The sequence below is a fragment of the Aethalodelphis obliquidens genome, unplaced genomic scaffold, assembly GCF_003676395.1.
Source record: "Aethalodelphis obliquidens isolate GAN/ISIS:26980383/991018 unplaced genomic scaffold, ASM367639v1 scaffold42, whole genome shotgun sequence".
Lineage (NCBI taxonomy): Eukaryota > Metazoa > Chordata > Mammalia > Artiodactyla > Delphinidae > Aethalodelphis > Aethalodelphis obliquidens.
Window position 1 is genome coordinate 5378093 of NW_020837986.1, and position 20071 is coordinate 5398163.

Consider the following 20071-nt stretch of genomic DNA (forward strand, 5'->3'; position numbering starts at 1 on the left):
GTGTGATTACATTTATGTGAAATGTCCGGAATAGGTAAATTCATTGAGACAAAGAGCATATTAGTGGTTGCCAGGGGCTGGAGCAGGGGGAATGGTAGTGACTGATTCATGAGTACAAGGTTTCATTTGGGGATGACTAAAATGTTTTGGAACTGGATACAGGTGAGGGTTGTACAGCATTGTGAATATACTAAATGCCATTGAATTGTACACATTAAAATGGTTAATTTTATGTTATGTGAATTTTCCCTCAAATTAAAAAAATTGCATCATATAGTTTTTGTGATCTCATAAATAACTGTGGCTTTGCTGTCATGGTTACCTTGTGACTGTTGGAATCCATGTACTTTGTAGCATTAATACATTGGGAAAGTTCTTTCCAGCTGTGGGCAAGAAAACACGAAGACAGATGATCCCAAGTGGGTTTCGTCATAGAATAACAGTTAAGGAATATAGCCTTTTCTTTTTGACTTGTGGAAGCTGTTGAAACTTCTACCTTGAGTGTGCCCTTGGTTGTTTTAAAGTGTGATCTGGACTGATAGGATTTGGTCTCTTCATTTAATTTGAAAGAGCGTGTTTTAAGTAACTTTATAGTATTTGGCGATGGAGCAGCTTTTGGTTTTATGAAAATTAGGAGTAATTTCTCAAGAATGTGAGCTATACATATAGAATAGCAGTAAGATTTTTCTGGTGGTTTGCTGTGTTGCACTGCTAGAGACTTCTGTGACACTTTCGAAAGCCATTACAAGTGCTTTTTATTATAAGTGGAATTGGTGTCAGGAATAAGAAATTTTTTGTGTGTGCAAAAACTAAAATCCTTAGTTTCTTATTTTAATCTTATACCTGTTTTGTTTTTTGAAGGAGGGACTTTAAGTTAGATTCTAGCAAAGAGATCTGAGCTTGAGAAGAGCGTCTTAACTCAGAAAGGTAGCAGTGCTTTGCCAGTGATCGTGAAGCTTTTCTTTATGTATGGAGTTGATGCTTCTGCCTCAGGGTCATGCTCCTGCCCCTGTGTTGTATGTAGACTTGTTTCTCAAGCAGATGTTATTTATGCTAGTTGTCTTGCACGCTTCCACCTGGCTCCTCTCATGACCCACAATGTGCCATCCAGGCTAAGGGTTTGCAGACTTGAAGCAAACAAAGCGAAGTGGTTTGTAGTGGATTGAACCCACAGCTAGTTAAAGCTCTTAGAGCAGTGCCTGACACAGAGTAAAAGCTTGACATGTGTATGCTAAAGACATAAGAATGATGGGGAAAGATCACTCGGTGCTGCGCTGGGTCTTTCTTGGGGTGCGCGGCTTCTCTAATTGTGATGCATGGGCTTAGTTGCCCCGCGGCATGTGGGATCTTAGTTCCCTGACCAGGGATTGAACCCACATCCCTTACACTGGAGGACCACCAGGGAAGTCCCCAGGGTGCTTTTTCGAGGGGCAAACTTGTTAACATTCAGATATTCGTAGTCCCTACTCTCTCGTGTACCCATGCACCGTTTGAAGTTCTGAGACCCTCTGGTATACTCACTTGAGGGCCATTTTACGGGGCATCTCAACCAAAGAGAATGCTTTGGGAAAGAAATAAAGAACTCAAAAGCAGTGGTTTTTCAACTGCTTCCCAAGTAATTTTAGGATCATGTGAAGCATTTCTGGTTGTTTGTTGAAAACATAGTTACTGTCTCATTCATTAAGCAAGAGCTACCATGTGTCTGTCATTGGGTAGAATGGGATGACATAGGGATAAGGGTCAGAGACAAAAGATGAAGATAACATAACTCCTTAGCCCGGAACTCAGTCTAGACCATTTTTTGTACCTCTAGAATCCATGTCAGGAAAACCCCAGGGCTTTGAATGGAAGAGCATCAGAAAATAGCACATCCTTAATGGTACTCACCCTTGAAGTTGTAAGGCTACGCATCAATTAATTTTTAAAAATATTATTCATTTATTTATTTATTTAGTTGCGTCGGGTGTTAGTTGCGGCAGGCAGGCTCCTTAGTTGTGGCTCGTGGGCTCCTTAGTTGTAGCATGTGAACTCTTAGTTGCAGCATGCATGTGGGATCTAGTTCCCTGACCATGGATTGAACCTGGGCCCCCTGCATTGGGAGCGAGGAGTCTTAACCACTGTGCCACCAGGGAAGTCCCACACATCAGTTAATTTGATCATTTCTGCTAAGCCATCTCAAACTTAGCCAGGAGAGAAAGATGGAAACTCATTGGTGGAAAGAGATTTTAATGAGTCATCTTGTTCTGATCTATCATCAGAGACAATGAAGTGTGCCTTTTTTCCATTGATATTTTTCAGTTACTACTAGCATTTTTAATCATTTAAAATTACTAGTTTGTATTTTAGTGACCTCTTCTTACTCTCCCCACCCCCTTGGTTTTTCTGTTTGTGTATAGTTCTGGTGAAAATGAGTTAGGAAAGGAGATTGATGAGATTGGATAGCTCAGCATCCTAGAATACACTTTATCTCTTTTCTCATGAAGTGAGGATATGTCGCTTCTTTTGCAGGACGGGATACAACTGCAGAAGCAACAAGTGAACCTTTAAAGATGCATATGGGGCTGCACAAAGAGCAGAGAGGAACTGGAGAAACCAAGGAAGTAAGGAAAAAGTATGTTTCCTGGGTAAATAGTACACTTCTGAATTTAGGTTTCTTGCATATCAATTACCATTACTTTGTCATGCCTAAGTCTTTATGGCTGTATTTAATCTTTGTTAAACATTCTTTATTTTCTCCTTCCTTGATTTTTATTGCTGAGCTCTTTGATCAAATGATTCTTTTAATCATTTGGATTAATCATTTGGATTAATCTAAAAATATCTGTATTGAATATACAATTTAGGTGACTTCTTAGATCACTTGATAGGAACCTGTTATATCTTAGGTTGACCATTGGGTATTATAAAAGAGTTGTGTGTTGTGTCTCTTGTGATGTGCAGGTTTAGTTCAAGCTCAATTTTTTAGTCTGAGTGCAAAACATACTTCTGCTTTATTAAATGACTGACTTGAAAAACACTGGTTTGAATACCAAATTATCCAAGCCATGTTCTCAGGCTATAGGATGTGTGGTACTGCTCTCTGGAATATGAAAATTAATACTAAAGACAAAGCTGACTGGCCAATAATTAATGTAAATAGGCATAGCCTCCCCTTGATGAACTAGATGTGCCCTAGTAAAGTTATATACTCACATTATGTATATACATATACACATATGTATATACATATATGAGTTGGGAACTCAGTTTATTCTGTTACTGAGCCACTCACAGGCTTAGATTTTGAGGGGTTTTGTTGTTAAAGTTTTTTAAATAAAGGAAATTTACTACCTTATTTATCATTATAAAGTTAAGAACCTTAATAAGTAGAACTTTTTGGAAAGAAAGGGGAGGAAATGGAGTCAGGGTCATTGCTGGTATATAATGGAAGTTCTGTGCACAGCAGCCTGACTTGGATAACTCCATGGCAACATCACTCCCTCCCCACAAGCCTGGGCCACCCAGCCCATGGGAATTTCCTCACAGCTGTCACTTGTGGAACTTCCTGTCTCATGGTGGATTGTGGCAGGCCTACTGTTAGATAGAAGGTATATTCCAGTTTTCTCATTCTTTAACTTTGAGTTGGAAGGTGGAGTAAAAACTATTTAATGGCCTTGTATATCAATCCTCTAAACTAAAAACGGCATAAGACAAGTTTATTACAAGTGCACTTGTGCACACATTTTCTAGTGCTCACCTTCACACCGACTCTGCGTCAGTCACACTGATCTCCTTACGGCTCTTCAGTCAGTCGTGGACTCTTGTCCTCCCAGGTAGCCACGTGGCTTCTGGCCGCCTTCTCCTTCAGGTCTCTGCTGTGGGGGCAAAGTGAATGTGAAGGCCAAAGCCAAATTGGAATCACCAGGAATTTTCTGTGATGTCATTCCCCTACCTAGCCCCTGGCAGCACTGAGCCACCTCGCCTAGCTCCAGCTTCCCTCCTTTCGCCCACTCCACTCCTCCTACCTATCAAATGTGATGTTTTGTTTATTCTACACATCATGCTTTTTCTATTTCACCTTTAAGATCTTTTAAAATTAATCTTTCACTTTCAAAGGCACATACCATTTGACTCAGCAATTGCATTTCTAGGAATTGATCTCACATGTAACCTCGCACAGGTATGCAAGTAATCTTGAACCTCCTCAGCCTCTGTTAAATCTTCATGCATGCTTCTGATTTCAGTAGCACTTGGACTGAGACTAATTATCTCTTGCTGCCACTGTTCCGTTGTTGGCATGGGTCATGTCCCCGTCCAATAACTTGGGCGGCTGCCTGCCTCTTTGCCTGAACTGCAGGCACAGGAGCTAAGTGTCCCCTTTTGGGCTTCTTCTTTTGCACTCCTGTTGCCTTACAGCAATCTTTCTCTTCCCATTTGCGAATATTACAAATGGTTTTGCGTTGCATTTTTTTAGACACTTAGATAATTACGTATAGAGTAATGGTATCTCGACTTAGCCGCACATTAGAATCAACTTAGAAGCGTTATAAATTACTAATGTCTCGTCCCACCACCAAAGATGCTGAGGCAGTTTGTCTGGGGTGAGTTGTAAGCATTGGCATTTTAAAAATCTGCCAGGGTGATTTTCACTGCGGTCAAGTTTGAGGACCAGAAATAGTGTTGATTTTTTCTATACTGGTGATGACTTTGGTCACTTTAAGCTCATCGTAACCATTTAAGTGATTTCTTTGGGTTTGCAAGTTACAGTGGTGTTATATATATTAAAAAATTTGCCTCTTCCTTTATTGTATTTGTATTTCTTACTCGTTTTCATGTTGCTTTGTATTGGAAGGCACTTCTGATCCTATATTAATTAACAGTGATGATAAAATGCTGCTTCACTTTGTGCCTGTTTTTAATGACTGCATGTCTCATTTCTTCCTTGAAGTATACTGTTGACATTTGGTTTTAAATAGTTACTCTAAAAAGGGTAAGAAAGTATACCTTTATTATTAGTTTTAGAATTTTAAAATTAAGAATATCTGTTGGAGTTTAACAAATGAATTTTTGGTATCTGATGACATGATGCAATTTAAAATTTTAACCTATTCCTAGATTCTGTTTATGGTTTTTTTTTTAATTTTTGAGCATAAATTTTGAGTAAGCTTCATCTAGTTTTCTCTCTTCATTTTCTCTGCCAGTTTTAGAATTGGGTTCGTAGAATGAACTAGATAACCTATATCTTGACCTTTTTTAGATATGTTTTCTATAATATGTTTTGTTTGTTTGTGGAGAGTTTGAAATGATCCACTAATAAACCATCAGGGGCGAGTTGCTTTGGGGGCAGGGGTGTAGTTATTTATTTTTTCAAAGATGTTGGTCTAGTTAAGTATTTTAGAATCTTTGTTTTCTAACAATGCTTAAAGCAATGCTTGTCCTCTGTTCTTTTTTTTAATAGTCTATAAATTTCTTGTGCAGTGATTTTGTTATATTTTCTAATTTCATTATTATTTCAGAGCTCTGTTATTTCAAGCAGAATGTTGTCAGATTTTGTCTTCTGTTCAACCAATCTTGAAGATTCTATAACTTATGTGTGAATTTAGCATCTTTAATTTATGGTTGCTTTTGCATTTGTTATGTTTTCTACGTATAATTCGTTTCTTAATTTTTGTATTGCTTAGTCGTCTCTTTCCTGTTACGCCTTCTGTTTTATGGAGTGGCCTTTTCTTCTTTTTAACTTTAAGACAAAATTTAAACGTGAACAATTCTCTTAGTGCTAAAAATAACATTTGTTCCCTAAATTTATTTACTATCATCAAAGCAAAAGCAGGAACTTTCCTTTCCTTCCATATAAGGAAACTCAGTTTCTCCCTGTTTTGGCATCCCCTCTTCTTACTTCTCATCTACTCCAGATATTTTTACCCTTCACATTTTACATTTGTTCTGTGAGGTGCACTAATTCTTCTAGGTTTCAGCCTGATACTCGTAAGTATTTTGTTATTCTTGATTAAGTTAGTTAACAACCACTGAAGCCTCACTCTGAGCTGGACAGACACTGAACTAGGTGCAGGAGATACAAAGAGAAAGGTAGCTCTGTCCTTGCCTTCAAGGTCCCTTTCTGGTTGAGGAGGTGGCATGCATGCAAACCCACAATGGCGAAAGACGTGATGTGTCAGGTGTCCTGGAGACACAGGGAGGGAGGGAATGTTGTTTGGTGAGTCAGCGAAGGCATCCTGAATGCTGAGTGTTACTGTGCCAGTAGGGCTTTGTTGGATAGAGGATAAAGCGGATGGGCAAAAGCCTGAAGGTACCTAAGTGGCTGGAGAGGAGACTGGACAAAGGGTTGTTGGGGCCAGATTGCGAAGCACCTGGAATGCCTGGCCAACAAATTTCGGCTCTCTGCGGCCCCACCAGAAAGGTTTTAAAGCCGGGGAGTACTCTGTTCAAGCCTGTTTTTAGGAAGATAACTCTGGCTGTCATGTGAGGCACGGACTGCAGGGAGGAAGTCAGTTGAGCAGCTGTGGCAGTCATCCAGGTAAGAGATGATGAGAACTCAAACAAGGTGGTAGCAGCGGCGATGGAGAAGATGAGGTGTTTTGAGGAAGAATCTAAAAATACTCGTTCCTGACTCAGGTGAGATTGGGATTAGAGGATGACTTAGAGGGTTTTCTTGTTTGTTCGTTTTAGGGAAGATAATAACAGACGGTGGAAATATCGACTACCTTATATCACGGGGTGGATGTTGTGGAGGGGGTCGCAGAGACTACTTTGGAGAGAGACAGAGCATTTTAGGACTTCCTGAGTTTAAAAAATTGTCAACAGATCTAGGAAAACATATCTAGGGGTAATTGGAAATATGAGTTAGAAACTCAGTTGAGATGTAGGGGCCGGAAATAAAGGTTGTGAGATATACTTGCTCCAAGGAGGAGGTCAAAGCCATGGAATAGATATAAAGTTCCCCCTGTCAGAGCATGTAGGCAGAAAAAAGGGCTTAGGTTGGCCTCCTGGCCAAGACCAGTCTTTATGTGCAGGAAGTCAAAATGTACTGAGCCCTGTAATACATGTCCTGCATGGGGCGGTGAGAGCTTTTTCAGATGGCTTACTTTATCTTTTTAATAGCCCTGCGTGTGGAAATTATTACTACCCTACTTCGTGGGCCAGGAAACTAAGGCTCCAAGGCATTGTCACTAAGCTAGTAAGTGGGATGCAAACCAGGCCTGAACGCCAAGCTGATGCTAGAGGAAGAGGTAGGGGAGAAGCAGAAAAGAGTGCTGTGGAAGAGATGGTTTCCTACGAGGGGCAGTGGCCACTCACCCAGAGGGTCCAGCAGGAGAAGGAGAAGGAGAAGCTCAGCCCCTGGTTTTCTCAGTTAGAAAATTGATAGTGATTCCACCGTGCTCAGTCCACAGGGTGCGGAGGTCAGCTCACACTGGAGTCAGACCAGCTGAGGAAATGCAGACAGCGCTGTTGACCGCAGCTCTTGGAGACATCTTGGTGGGAGAGGAATGACAAGAGCATCTGGCCTAGGGGGTTGGCATCATTTTGTTTGTTTAGAGATGACAGCTTGAAGTATTCTGATTCACTCATCTCTTTTCCTTTGAGGTCTTATATTTTAGATCGCCTTGTCTCTGGGCTTCTGTTACTTAAAAAAAAAAATCAAAAGTAACTGCTGGGTTCCCTTTCACATAACCTGCTTGTTTAACTTGTCAACTTGGAGTCCTTTTCTACGCATTGTTTTCAGATGTTTCCAGGCTGTTGTCTTAGTGACCCACTTTGATTGCTAATTATGTGTGCGATCGATCCTGAGAGCCCCTTCTTGTTTCTTCTCTCAGGTCTTTCCATTCTGGAAGTGGTTTTCGTCTGTCATGTGAATCTTTTGTTCAGTTCAGCTTCCCCCGGAACTTGAATTCATGGACTGTCTCTCTCTTCTAGATGATAATGTGTTCTTGCATTCTCTTGACAATAGGAGAGCATAGTGCCTAAGTGCCTGCGCTCTGGAACTAGGCTTGCCTGGGTTCAGATTCTGGCTCTACCAGCTACTAGCTGAGTGACCTTGAGCAAGTTACTTTTTGTAACTTCTTTGTGCCTCATTTTCCTTATCTGTAAACTGGAGGCAATAATAATACCTCCTAGCAAGGACTGTGATGAGAGTTGAATGAACCAGTGCACGTAACGGGCTTAGAAGGCACAGTGTCCAGTGCGAGTCGTGTTTTCCACCATTGTTAACTGTTCCTGTTGTTGTTATTGTTCTGGGGGAAAATAGTGGGAGAGGTAATAGCCTTTTCCTGATTGTATTTGGGCCATGCAAATAAGTGATAAATTTACAGTCTGTTGGAGTCTCACTTGGTAAACTGGAAATAGGCAAATCCTGGGGACCATGTAGCAGTCCTTCCTGTCATTAAGGAATTCAGCAGTGAGCACTGAACCTTTGTCCACAGGTGGCATCTGGAGTTGCAGATGTCTACTGTGTGACCTCACCTTCCCCATGGCAGTGTTCAGTTGACTTCCATTAAACACAGACCATAAAATTTTTACCTCTACCTTTCTGAATAGTTCTTCCCAAAAAATGTTATTTAATTTTGCTCATCCCATCAGCAAATAACAGATGCTGGGCAAACCAGCACACAAATTAAGTAACTTTCCTGAAGTCCGTGGTGGGGCTGGGACTTAATGAATAAGCCTATGGTATCTGACTCCAGTGGTATTAAAAGAGGAAAAGAGGTTCACTGATATCTGTATATCTATATCTGCATTTATATAGAGAGTTGCTATTTTAGTTTAGGCTGCTGTAACAAAATAGGGGTGGCTTATAAACAAAAGACATTTTTTTCTCACTGTCCTGGTGGCTGGGTGCTACCATGGTCGGGCTCTGGTGAGGGCCCTCTTCTGGGTTGCAGATGGCCTTTTTCTTCTTGTAGCCTCGCGTGGTGGAGAGGGGTGAGAGAGCTCTTTAGGGTCCCTTTGATAAGGGCACTAATCCCATTCATGAGGGTTCCACTGTGATGACCTAATTATCTCCCAAAGCCCCCATGTCCTCATACCATCACATTGGGGGTTAGCATTCCAACATGAATTTGGAGGGAGGGTGACACAAACGTTCAGTCCATGATAGGTGCCAATCTCTAAAGCCATGTTTATGAACATGCCATATTTTCTTTGACAGTGAAGATGTGCTCTTTTTACAAGTAGAAGAAAAATAAATCTCATTGAACAAACAAAAAAGTAATAACAAAATGCTTGCATGACAAACATAATAAGGGGAAATACTATCAGCTAACCTCTTCGAGTTTTTAAGGAAAGCGAGCAGGCTTGTGAATGAGGGAGCCAGTAATCCTTTAAGAAACCTTTGCCAGAAATTTGCATAGTCTCAAATCAACTCCTTCAACTTATTTATTATCTATAAAGGAAAGAAAAGATAGTAACTTCACAGTGCAGAAAGCACCTTAGCCAAGAGATGAAGGTCAGCATCACCAGTAATAAGACAAGCAACATCAATGAAACCCCATGATATGATGCACTAAGAAGAACACAACATCATTTCTGTGGCATTTTTGCCAGAAATGCGTAACCTCAGTGTAATCACGAGAAAACATCAGGCAAACCCACATCAAGGGACATTCAGCAAAATAACTGATTAATACTTTTGAAAAGTGTCAAGGGCATGAATAACAAGGAAGACTGATAAGCTGTTACAGACCACAGGAGACTAAGAAATAACGACGAAATACAATGGGGATCCTGGATAGGATCCTGGGACAGAAAAAGGACATTAGTAGAAAAAAACTGGTGCAATATGAATAAGATCTTTGGTTTAGTTAATAGTACTGTGCCAATATTAATGCCCTGGTTCTGTTCAGTTACTATGGTTATGTAAGATTTGGGGAAGCTGGGTCAGGGACATAAGGAAACTCTCTGTACTATTTTTGTAACTTTTCTGTAAGTCTAAAATTAGCTCAAAATTTAAAATTTTCTGTTTTTTCTCTATCTCATTTTTCTTTTAAGTAAAAAGCCATCATGGGATAGAGAAACTATTTGATTCTGGGTAGAAACTGTCTTAAGAAGAGGAAAGAAAGCTTACAATTATGGTCCCTTCTCCAAGTGGGTAACTGTTAATGATGACCTCTCACAGTGTTGCCTCGAGACTCATTCCAGATATGTTGAATTTCCGAGACCTTTTTAAAGGGTACAGTAGTAAAAAGCTATGCTGATGGGAAATTTTTCTGAAAATTTTATGAGGCCAAGTGGATAGAAAATTAGACAGTGCAAAATACTGCACTTAGGGAAAAAAAAAATCCAAACCAGTCTTAAACAGAGCTATGGGTGGGTATCACTTAGTACCCTGGGGTTCTCTGAAGATACTGCTCAGCATTTGCTGCTGAGCCCAAAATGGCCTGAAAATTGGTGTACATCCATGCAGAGACGACCAGATCCAAGTGATCCTCTGGAGGCATGTGGAGATGAAAGTCCCTCTTTCGTCATTAGAGGCCAAATTAAAGCCCTGTAAACAGAAAAATCTTAAAAGCGAGGGGTTCATGATTTGTTCAAATGAAGAGTGCTGCAAAGGGACACCACATTGGGAGTGTGCATGGAGCCTGGGAAGGATGTGGAGGGTTGCACTCCGTCAGAGTACATCTCACGCTGTCCACAGGAGACGAGATGCCACACTGGCCTGGGGCAAACATTCTGCTTGCTGCAAAGTTGGGCTTGCTGCATACCTAGGTTGAAAACCTTCTTAGAAGTTCTAAATTTGTTCCTCAGGCAACCACCTGATTAGGGATTCTGTTTCCCAGGTGCCCTCATGTTAGGAAAGGACAATTCTGGGTAAATTTCAGAAGCAGTGGGGCTCCTGGAAAGCTATACCCCCTCTAAAATGGGAGGGTGGGGTAAGATCTAACGTGTCTCCATTGAGTTTGGTTGGTATTAAACCAATTCTACCCCCACTCAATTAAGAATTTAATAATCTCAGTGAACTAAAACAAATCATATTTCTGAACTTATAAAGCTGGGGACTAGATCATTTACTTATTGAGTTAACAAAGATTTTGTGAGCACCCTTTGCAGGCCAGGCACTGTATTAGGCCCTGAGAACACAGAGGAGCAAGACAGCTGAGCTCCTCACAGAGCCCGCAGGCCAGGAGACTGTGCCTCCGAGCCGGAGCCGGCCAGCGCACCAGCCCATTCAAAGGTGCCTCCGCTAAAAGGACCTGGTCCACACGAAGATAAAAGTTTCCCTGTAGATAATCCTGTAACTTTTAAACCTCACCGTATATGTTTTATGTTATTTTAATTTCCTTCCAATAGTGCTAGAAAGAAGAGGTGTTTTCATGGGTGGTTCATATATTTAAATTACATAATTTGGAAGCAGCATTTGCTGCCTTTAATCGTAAAACCTTCCCCATCCCCTGGCCGCTCCCCTCAGGCTTTGATGCTGAAGACACTTGGGTAAGGCTTAGCGGGTTTGCTCAGTGCCTACGGCCATCAGAAATGTGTTTACCAAGGCAGAGTGAGCTCTGAGAGGCGCAGCGTAGCCAGCTGGCAGCATCCAAAGGGAGCCAGCCCTTCTCTGCTGCTGCCTGGACTTTTCTCCCTTCCTGAATTTAATATCTTGGGTCAGATTCCAAACTGAACCTCAAAGCAATGACCAGTTAGAGTGGTGCTAACTAACTTGATTCCACAATGCTGTTAGTAAGCTTTTCCCTGGCCCTCCTTCCAGAGGCTCTGGGCCTTCTTATCCAGTAGAGATGCTGTGAATTGGTAAAATAGTTATTGTAATGAATTTTTAGTTACTTTACATAAAGAGTGCAGTGGATAAATGATTCGCAGTATTTGTTATTTATCAGATAGAAAAATCAAGAATTTTTTTTTTTGGTCAACAATTAATTTTGAAGACTCACCTCTTCTAATCCATGGAATATATGAATGGATGATCATTTTTTCAAAGTACTTTTGCAGAACAAAGTCCACATTCATCAGCAGAGCTTTCTGCCATCTGATCCCAATCTCTTTCCAGCCTCAAATCTTTTAACCCGCCCCTACCTATCTTTTATTAAGTTCTCTGTACCATGTATTTTCACATTACCAACCTTTTTCTTCCCTGTCTCTGCCTTCAGGTTCCAGGTCATCCAGTGCCGCTACCTTGAGGCCTTCCTTGGTCTTCCTCGGTCGTTATCATCAGTCTGTTTTTCCGGTATCCCAAGCCCATAGTAGCAGGTTCCCTATGGCACACAGCGCGCACTACTTTGTGATGCTTCTGTTGACATGGCCTTCTCCTCTCCTGGGTAGTCAGCTCCTTGAGGTGTCAGGGACTTATGCATTCCATTCATCTCCATATTCTCTAAATATCCAGCATAGTGAGTTTGCTCACATTGGTTGAGTGCTTATACAGTTCCAGCCACTGTCTAAGCATTTTGTATATATTATCATGTTGAATTGTCCTAATAACCCCATGAAAGAGAACACTTATCCCTTTTTCACAGAATAGGAAACTGGGGCACAGAAAGGTTAAGGATTTTGCCCAAAGCTACAAAGTGGTAGAGTTGGAATTTGAACCCAAGCAGTCAGTTAGGGGTCAGGGCTTCTAGCCACTACTTGCTACTAGAATAATACACTATAATGCCTGGGCTCTTTATGTAATACTGACATAATCATAGCTAGCTTTTGTCGAGCACCAGCTACAGGGCAGGTACTGAGCTTAAGCGTTATATGTTTATCATCTTAATCCTCACAGAAACCCCATGAGGCACATGTAGTTAGAGGAAACGTATTCAGAGGGCTTGGGGTTAAGCAACTTGTACTAGGCGATTCTGCGGTGTGTGCCTAGGAAATGTTTGCAGGTAAATGAACAAATGGATGCATGAAGATAAGGGAGAGGATTCGGGAAGAGAACTAATGTGTATTGAGTGCCTTCCATTCTTTTCCATAGCATATGTTTTCCCAACATTTTATTATGAAAAATTTCAAACATACTGCAAAATTGAAAAGATTTTACAGTGGGCAGCCATCCACCCACCACCAGGTTTGACCATTAACATTTTACTCTGTGCTTCCTGTTCCTCTGTCCAGCCGTCTGTCCATCCTATTTTTTATGCATTCCCTCTCAGTGCTTCAGCATGCCTATCACTAAGTAGAGGTTGTTATTTGTTTATAGTTTTTTTTTTCTTTTGAGGTAAGATTGGTACATTTCATTGTAGTTAAATTTTAACTGTACATTTGCTGAGTTTTGACAAATGCATACACCTGTGTAACCCAAACTCCTACGAGGGTATCATTATCCAGAAAGTTGCCTCATATCCCTTCCCAGTCAGTGCCCACCCCTACTTCCCAGCAGAGCGTTTACTATTTTTATGTTGTATTTTTATGTGCTTTTTTTTTGTTCCATAAGAATTTAAGGTGACTCATTTAGGTCCATAAAAGCATAAAGCATAAATCATAAACGAGAAGTAGTTGGAAAAAAGGAAACTAAGGTAGGAATGATCCAAGAGAGCACCTATGATATGCTAGGCACTTTTATAAGTAATATATTACTTAATCCTCATAAGAGGTATGCATACTTATTTCCATTTTATAGATGAAGAGGCTGCAAAGTTATGTGGCTAATAAGTAATAGGGATACTCTTGGACTCCAGAGTCCATGCTTTTTCCACTCTAGCCCCAAAAAAGCAAGACAACAGGCAAATCAAAAGTTTATTTAAAAAGTTAACATGGGGCTTCCCTGGTGGCTCAGTGGTTGAGAGTCCGCCTGCCAATGCAGGGGACACGGGTTCGTGCCCCGGTCCGGGAACATCCCACATACCGCGGAGCAGCTGGGCCCGTAAGCCATGGCTGCTGAGCCTGCGCGTCCGGAGCCTGTGCTCCGCAACGGGAGAGGCCACAGCAGTGAGAGGTCCGCGTACCGCAAAAAAAAAAAAAAAAAAAAAAAAAAAGGTTAACATGGTCACCAATACGTGCTCAAGTAATTTGTAAAATTGTGTTACCTCATCATGTGCGTAGTTTAGATATGGGAGACGGCAAAGGCGGAGGCACTGAAATAGTCCTGCAGAGTTTGCAAAGTGCTGTAAAATCAAGGTTGGCTTTGAGTTATCCTGTATGGCCATAGAGATGGGATTCCATGTCCTCAGTAAGAGAAAAAGGCAACTTTTCCAGAATTGGTTATAACAGTGGGAAGCCTTGAAATGGTCCCATTGCTTGTTAAATCAACAAGGAAGCATCTTACACATGAAGGGGCCTTGGTCAGAGATTTCGACTTTGACTTTAAGAGGGTTTGTTTATTCATTACATTAAGAAAGGGTAAAGGTAATCTTTGGTAAAAGAATTACAAATCTCTGATAGGGAATCTTAGAAATCATTATATCTGCTACCTTCTGCATTCTATGTTGAATCTACTTCATGATAATAGATTGGATATACAAATAAAGGGTAAGGAAGAATTGAAGATTACTTTGAGTTTTCTTACTTGAAATGTCAGAAAAAGGTTTGGGTCTGTTATAGTAGGAAGCTTATCACTGGGCTCCTGGATAAAATTAGAGAGAGACTTTGAAAAAGAAAGGAAGACAGGGGTGTTACATTGATACCGACTTGGCAATATCAAATAGAAGAATTTCCTCTTCTGTACTGTGGCCTCCAGCGTGGTGGGATGATCCTCGTGTTAGGCTCTGTTGGGCTGTGAGGACCAAGACATGCTCGTGTGGCCTTGGGTGATGGAGTGAAGAATCATGGGACCCAACTCGGTGGTCAGGCCTGTGGAGACCTACAGCAGTGACTCTGGAGACCACTGGCCATGAGACAGGTTTCTAGCAGTCCTGCTCTGCTGTCCCTATCTGTCAGTTGCCTCCCCCTTCCTACCCTCATCTCCGGGATCCCGTGTACAAAGCTTGCAGAGAGAGCACTTTCTGAGTCTTTCAGGCCTTCTGCCTTGTACCTTTGGTCCTCTGGGGAGCAGGAAAGGGAGAGGCAGCCAACTCACCAGTAGAAAGAGCCACGTTAATGGTGGCTGCCAATGATAAATATTAGTTCTTCCTCCCCAGGCAGCAGCAGTTATCTTTTTTTTTTTTGATAACTGTATCTTTTTTTTTTAACATCTTTATTGGAGTATAATTGCTTTACAATGGTGTGTTAGTTTCTGCTTTAAAACAAAGTGAATCAGCTATACATACACATATGTCCCCATATCTCCTCCCTCTTGCATCTCGCTCCCACCCTCCCTATCCCACCCCTCTAGGGGGTCACAAAGCACCGAGCTGATCTCCCTGTGCTATGCGGCTGCTTCCCACTAGCTATCTGTTTTACATTTGGTAGTGTATATATGTCCATACCACTCTCTCACTTTCTCCCAGCTTCCCCTTCCCCTTCCCTGTGTCCTCAAGTCCATTCTCTACGTCTGCGTCTTTATTCCTGTCCTGCCCCTAGGTTCTTCAGAACGCAGCAGTTATCTTTAATAGACTGCTTTAATTGAAGAGAAGTTTTAAAACATAATGTTGTTTTCTGATTATAAAAGCCATTCATTCTATGGTAGAAATCTGAAAAATATAAGAAAGCATAATGAAGAGAATTGAGATTCTTGCAGGTGGTACCCTAACATGCATTCTTTTGAGGCATTTATTCATAAATTGTTTACATACAGTGTGAAGTCATGCTATATATACATTTTGCGTCTTGTTTTGAAAATATTTACTTATTTAATTATCACGTCTTATAAAATGTAATATTCTAAACATTTTCCTATATCATGAAAATTATTCATAAGCACAATTTAAAAGAGCTATTGATATTCCATCTACTATATGGACAGCACTCTGTTTTCAGCCTACTTATCTCATTGAATTTGAAGTGAGTTTCGTGTGAACAGCATATAGTTATCCATTCTGACAGTTTCTACTTTTTAATTGGTGTATTTAGACCATTTACATTTAAGGTAATTATTTATATATTAAGATTTTAATCTGCCATTTTATTACTTGTTTTGCTTCTGGTTTCTCTTTTCTTGCCTTTCTCTGGGTGACTTGAACATTTTAAAGGATTTTATCTTACTTGTAATGTTTTTGAGTGTATCTCTTTGTATCATTTTCTTAGTGGTTGCTCTGAGTATTACAAGATACATATTTGACTTATAACAGTCTACTGGTATCAGCGTTTCACCACTTTGAGTGAAATGTGGAAACCTTACTTCCATCTAGGTCCCTTTAATCCCCACTTCTAAATATAATTATCTTGAGCATCAGGTGGTATTATAATTTTTGTTTCAGTCATTAAATATGATATAAAACTCATGAGGAGAAGGATAGCCTATTGTATATACTCAATTTTCTTTTTCTGTTCCTTATTCCTAACTGATATGCCAAAATTTCTTCTCTTATCATTTCCTTTCTCTTTGAAGAACTTCCTTTAGCCATTCTTTAAGGGTAGGTCTTCTAGCTACACATTCTTTTAGTTTTCCTTAGTCTGAGAATGTCTTTTCCCCTCCAGTCTTGAGGTATAGTTTCCCCAGATATAGAATTCATGGTTGACAGTTCTTTTCTTTCAGTGTTGACAATATTGTGCTACTTCCTTCTGGCCTCTGTGATTTCAAATGAGAAATCTGTTGTCATTTGAATTGGTGTTCCCTTATAGACAATGGGTTGTTTTTCTCAGTTTTCAAGGGTTTTTCTTTGTCTTTAATTATCAGAAATTTAATCATCATGTGTCTTGTCATGGATTTCTTTGAGCTTATCTATTTGAGGTTTGCCCAGCTTCTTGAAGCTGTAGGTTTGGGAAATTCTCAGCCATTATCTTTTTGAATACTCTTTCAGCCCCTTTCTTTTTATTCTCCTTCTGGGACTCTGATGATATGAACATTGGATCTTTTGTTACTGTCTCACAAGTTCTTGAAGCTCTGTTCATTTGTTTTCAGTCTGTCTTCTCTCTTTTGTTCACATTGGGTAAGCTCTGCTGATCTGTCTTCAAGTTCATTGATTTTTATCCTCTGTCATCTCTATTATTAAGCCTATCTAGCAAGTTTTTATTTCTATTATTATGTCTTTCAGTTCTATAATTTGTATTTGGTCCTTTTTATAACTTCTGTTTCTTTGATGAGTTTTTCTAGTTTTTCATTTATTTCTAGAGAATTTGTAATTGCTTGTTGCAGCATTTTTGTGAGGGCTGCTTTAAAATTCTTTGTAAGCTGATTCCAACATCAGATTCATCGTGGTATTGGTGTCGGTTGATCGTCTTTTCTCATTCAGGTTGTGAGTTTCCTGGTTCTTGGTAGGAAGGGAATTTTCCATTCTGTTCTGGACATTTTGTCTATTATGTTAGGAAACTCTGGGTCCTCTTTAAACCTTTTGTTTTACCAGGAAGTCACTCTCTTTAGGTTTAGCACACAGGTTGGGATCTACTGTTGTGGGCTGTGATTCCAATGATGATTTACTTTTCAGAGGCTTTGCTGTTACTGTTTTGGTCTGCTTGGTTTATCTGGTGCAGCTGGGGCTCCCACTGGGCCCTGCTGGTGCTATCTGATGGAAGGGAGAAGTTTCCCCAGGCCATGCTGCCTGGTGCCTTCAGGTGGAAGAAAGAAGTCTCCATCCCGCTGGAATAAAGAGTACTTCCTGGGGGCCCTGCAGGGAGGGAGAGTGTTTTCCCAGATTGTTTTAATATCAGTGGGATCCTGAACTATCCTCCTTGTTGGTGCTGCCAGCTGGCCTGGTGTTGTCCGCAGAACTCCCGTTCTGTCATAGGGAAGGATAAGCCTTCCTGAGCTGCCTTATGTTGCTACACTGGGACTTGGGAAACATTTGGCTTGGGCCACCTTCTTCAGTTGGATAGGGGAGTCATAGGATGCCCTGCTGCTGTCTTGTTCCTTTAGCCCTGGGATCCCTAACTTGTTCACCTTCCTTTTCCCCCCTTTCAGACTTCTTCTTTGGTTGCCTCTTGTATTATTTCCAGAGTTTATAGTTGTACTTAGCAAGGAGGCTGGGGGAGAAATGGTTTACAGCATCTTGTCCACGACTGTGACAGTGTTCTATTTAACCATTCATCTTTTGGATGATTAGGTTGTTTTAAATGGTGACTACTATAGACATCGTGATGATGGGGTGTGGGGGGTGGTTCCATTGGCCTTGAAATTTGAAAGGCTTCCTTACTCCACAGACCCACAAGCCTGGGCCTGGTTGGCCTCCCAGTGCAGGCTGTTACTCATCTGTCTTCCGTTTGCTTGGCTGTGATGTCAGCTCTTCGTGTCTGCTTTAAAGGCAGGCATTTCTTGTTGTTCTTATGCTCGTTGAATAATGCAGTAGTTTGTCACACTTCTAGCATGATTACAACAGATAAACTATGGCCTTTTTAGAGCCCTTTTCTCAGCCTCTCTTTTGGTTAATTTTCTCTTTTGGCAAAGATTTTGTATTAAATTCAGCCCTGCAGATTGTATTTAATTGTGATTTAACTGGGAGATATTTAATTTTTTATGTGAATATTTCTATTTCAGGGCTGCAAAACAGTGGCCAAGTTTTTTCATAAATTAGTGTGAAAAAGTTTTTGACATTTTTCCATTTGCAAATGAGGAATTCGAGGTCATCTCAGTTCTTCCACAGTAAATGTGTCTTAAGAAAAATCAGAGTGGGAAATCCTTTTTATTGGAAGCCATGGGTCCCTTTGTATAGTTTACAATAATAGTTTTGCACAAATAATTTCAGGTTAAAATTGCATACTATTTATTCCCACCCATTTCCTTTATTGGCTGTGACACACAGGAATTACGCCCATTGCTTGACTAACCTTTCTGACCTTTTGTTACTTGGCTATAAATTGACTTGGGTCTTTTGCAAAAACACTGTCAGGGGGGAAAAATCTTTTTGTTAGAACCCAGCCAATTCCTGCTTCAGTGCAGAACAGTTTGTTCTGAAGAAATGAGCCAGTTCAGTGAACAGAAAAACATAGCCATGAACTGGCATCGCCGAAAACTGCAAACGCGATTGCCCATGATCATTGCACAGAGCAAGGGAACTTTATAAAAGAATGAAGCTATGGGGAGAAAAATACAGTTTGGAGTTCCACTGGCTTTAGGTAAATGTAATTGACTTGTTAGAGTTATAACCACATAAAAAGGGTTTCTTTTTCTGAGCTCTGGCAGTCACCACCATTTTACCATTTTCAATGGGAATTCTGTTAAATTCTCCCTCTGCCTACTCTCATAGCGGCAGGCTGCTCTGGTAGGTCGCAGCCCCTGCATTTCAGTGGCTCTTCCCACCAGCTTGGAAGCTTTTTCGGCTCAACACTGTAAATATTTCCTGAGTGACTGCTCTGGGTAAGACCAAGTCCTGGGTTCACCCCCCAAAGAAGATATTTATAGTGGTCTAGTGAATTACAAGAAAACATGAAAAATAATTACAACATGGCAGGTGCAGTAACAGACAAAGGTACGAGACACAGTCAGTACTTGACAGACTGTCACAGAAGTGGGGCCATTTAAAAACTGTCTAGGACTTTGCCAAATAGATGAGAGGAGGAGGGTATTCTGGGCAAAAAGGGGAGTGTGTGTAAAGTTGAAGAGTGATGAGACAACATAGGGTTCCGGTACTGTAAGTAGAATTGCTTGGCTATAAAGTACAAGGAGGCAAAGGAGTGGTGGCCAGTGAAACTGGAGATGGGCAGGGACCAGATAACATGTCTCAGATGCCACATGAAGCAGTTTGGAGTTTATACTGTAGGCCGTGGAGGCTGTGTAAGAGCTTTGAAGCAGGGCGATGGGCAGAGTTGGAGTGGGAAGACTTGGGTTTGCAAGGGACCATGAGCTCAGAAAGGGTGGGTTGGGCCAGACTAAGAAAGGACCATGACACCAGGCTCAAGTGGGTGGACTTTATGCTGCAGGGAATCACTGAAGACAGTGATCTGTGTGTCTAAAGGCTAACAGGGGGAAGGGGGCAAGTGTATATGCAGGCGGTGTAGGTCACTGAAGTCACCGCAGCTGTTTGCAGGCGAGAGGAGAAGGTCAGTACTCAGAAACCGTGCAGAGGGGCCACCTTGGTGATGGGACAGTGCAGGGAGTGAGGAGGCAGGAAGCCTGAGACTTCTGCCTGACTGTCAACATGCCTGTCCAGGATGCTTTCCCATAGACTGTCTTGTT

General features: G+C 41.1%; 1 protein-coding gene across 8 annotated transcripts in view; it reads left to right on the top strand.

The window, feature by feature from the left end:
* ZHX3 (zinc fingers and homeoboxes 3) overlaps nucleotides 1–20071 on the top strand; it is a 143954-nt gene that overhangs the window by 78939 nt on the left and 44944 nt on the right. For 6 of the 8 annotated variants that reach the window (XR_003427065.1, XR_003427066.1, XR_003427064.1 and 3 more), the window contains one exon: nucleotides 2509–2611. The gene's annotated coding sequence lies outside the window, so the exon portion shown is untranslated. Of the gene's footprint in view, nucleotides 1–2508; nucleotides 2625–20071 lie in introns of all 8 variants that reach the window. The other 2 variants (XR_003427068.1, XR_003427067.1) reach the window with 2 other exon arrangements.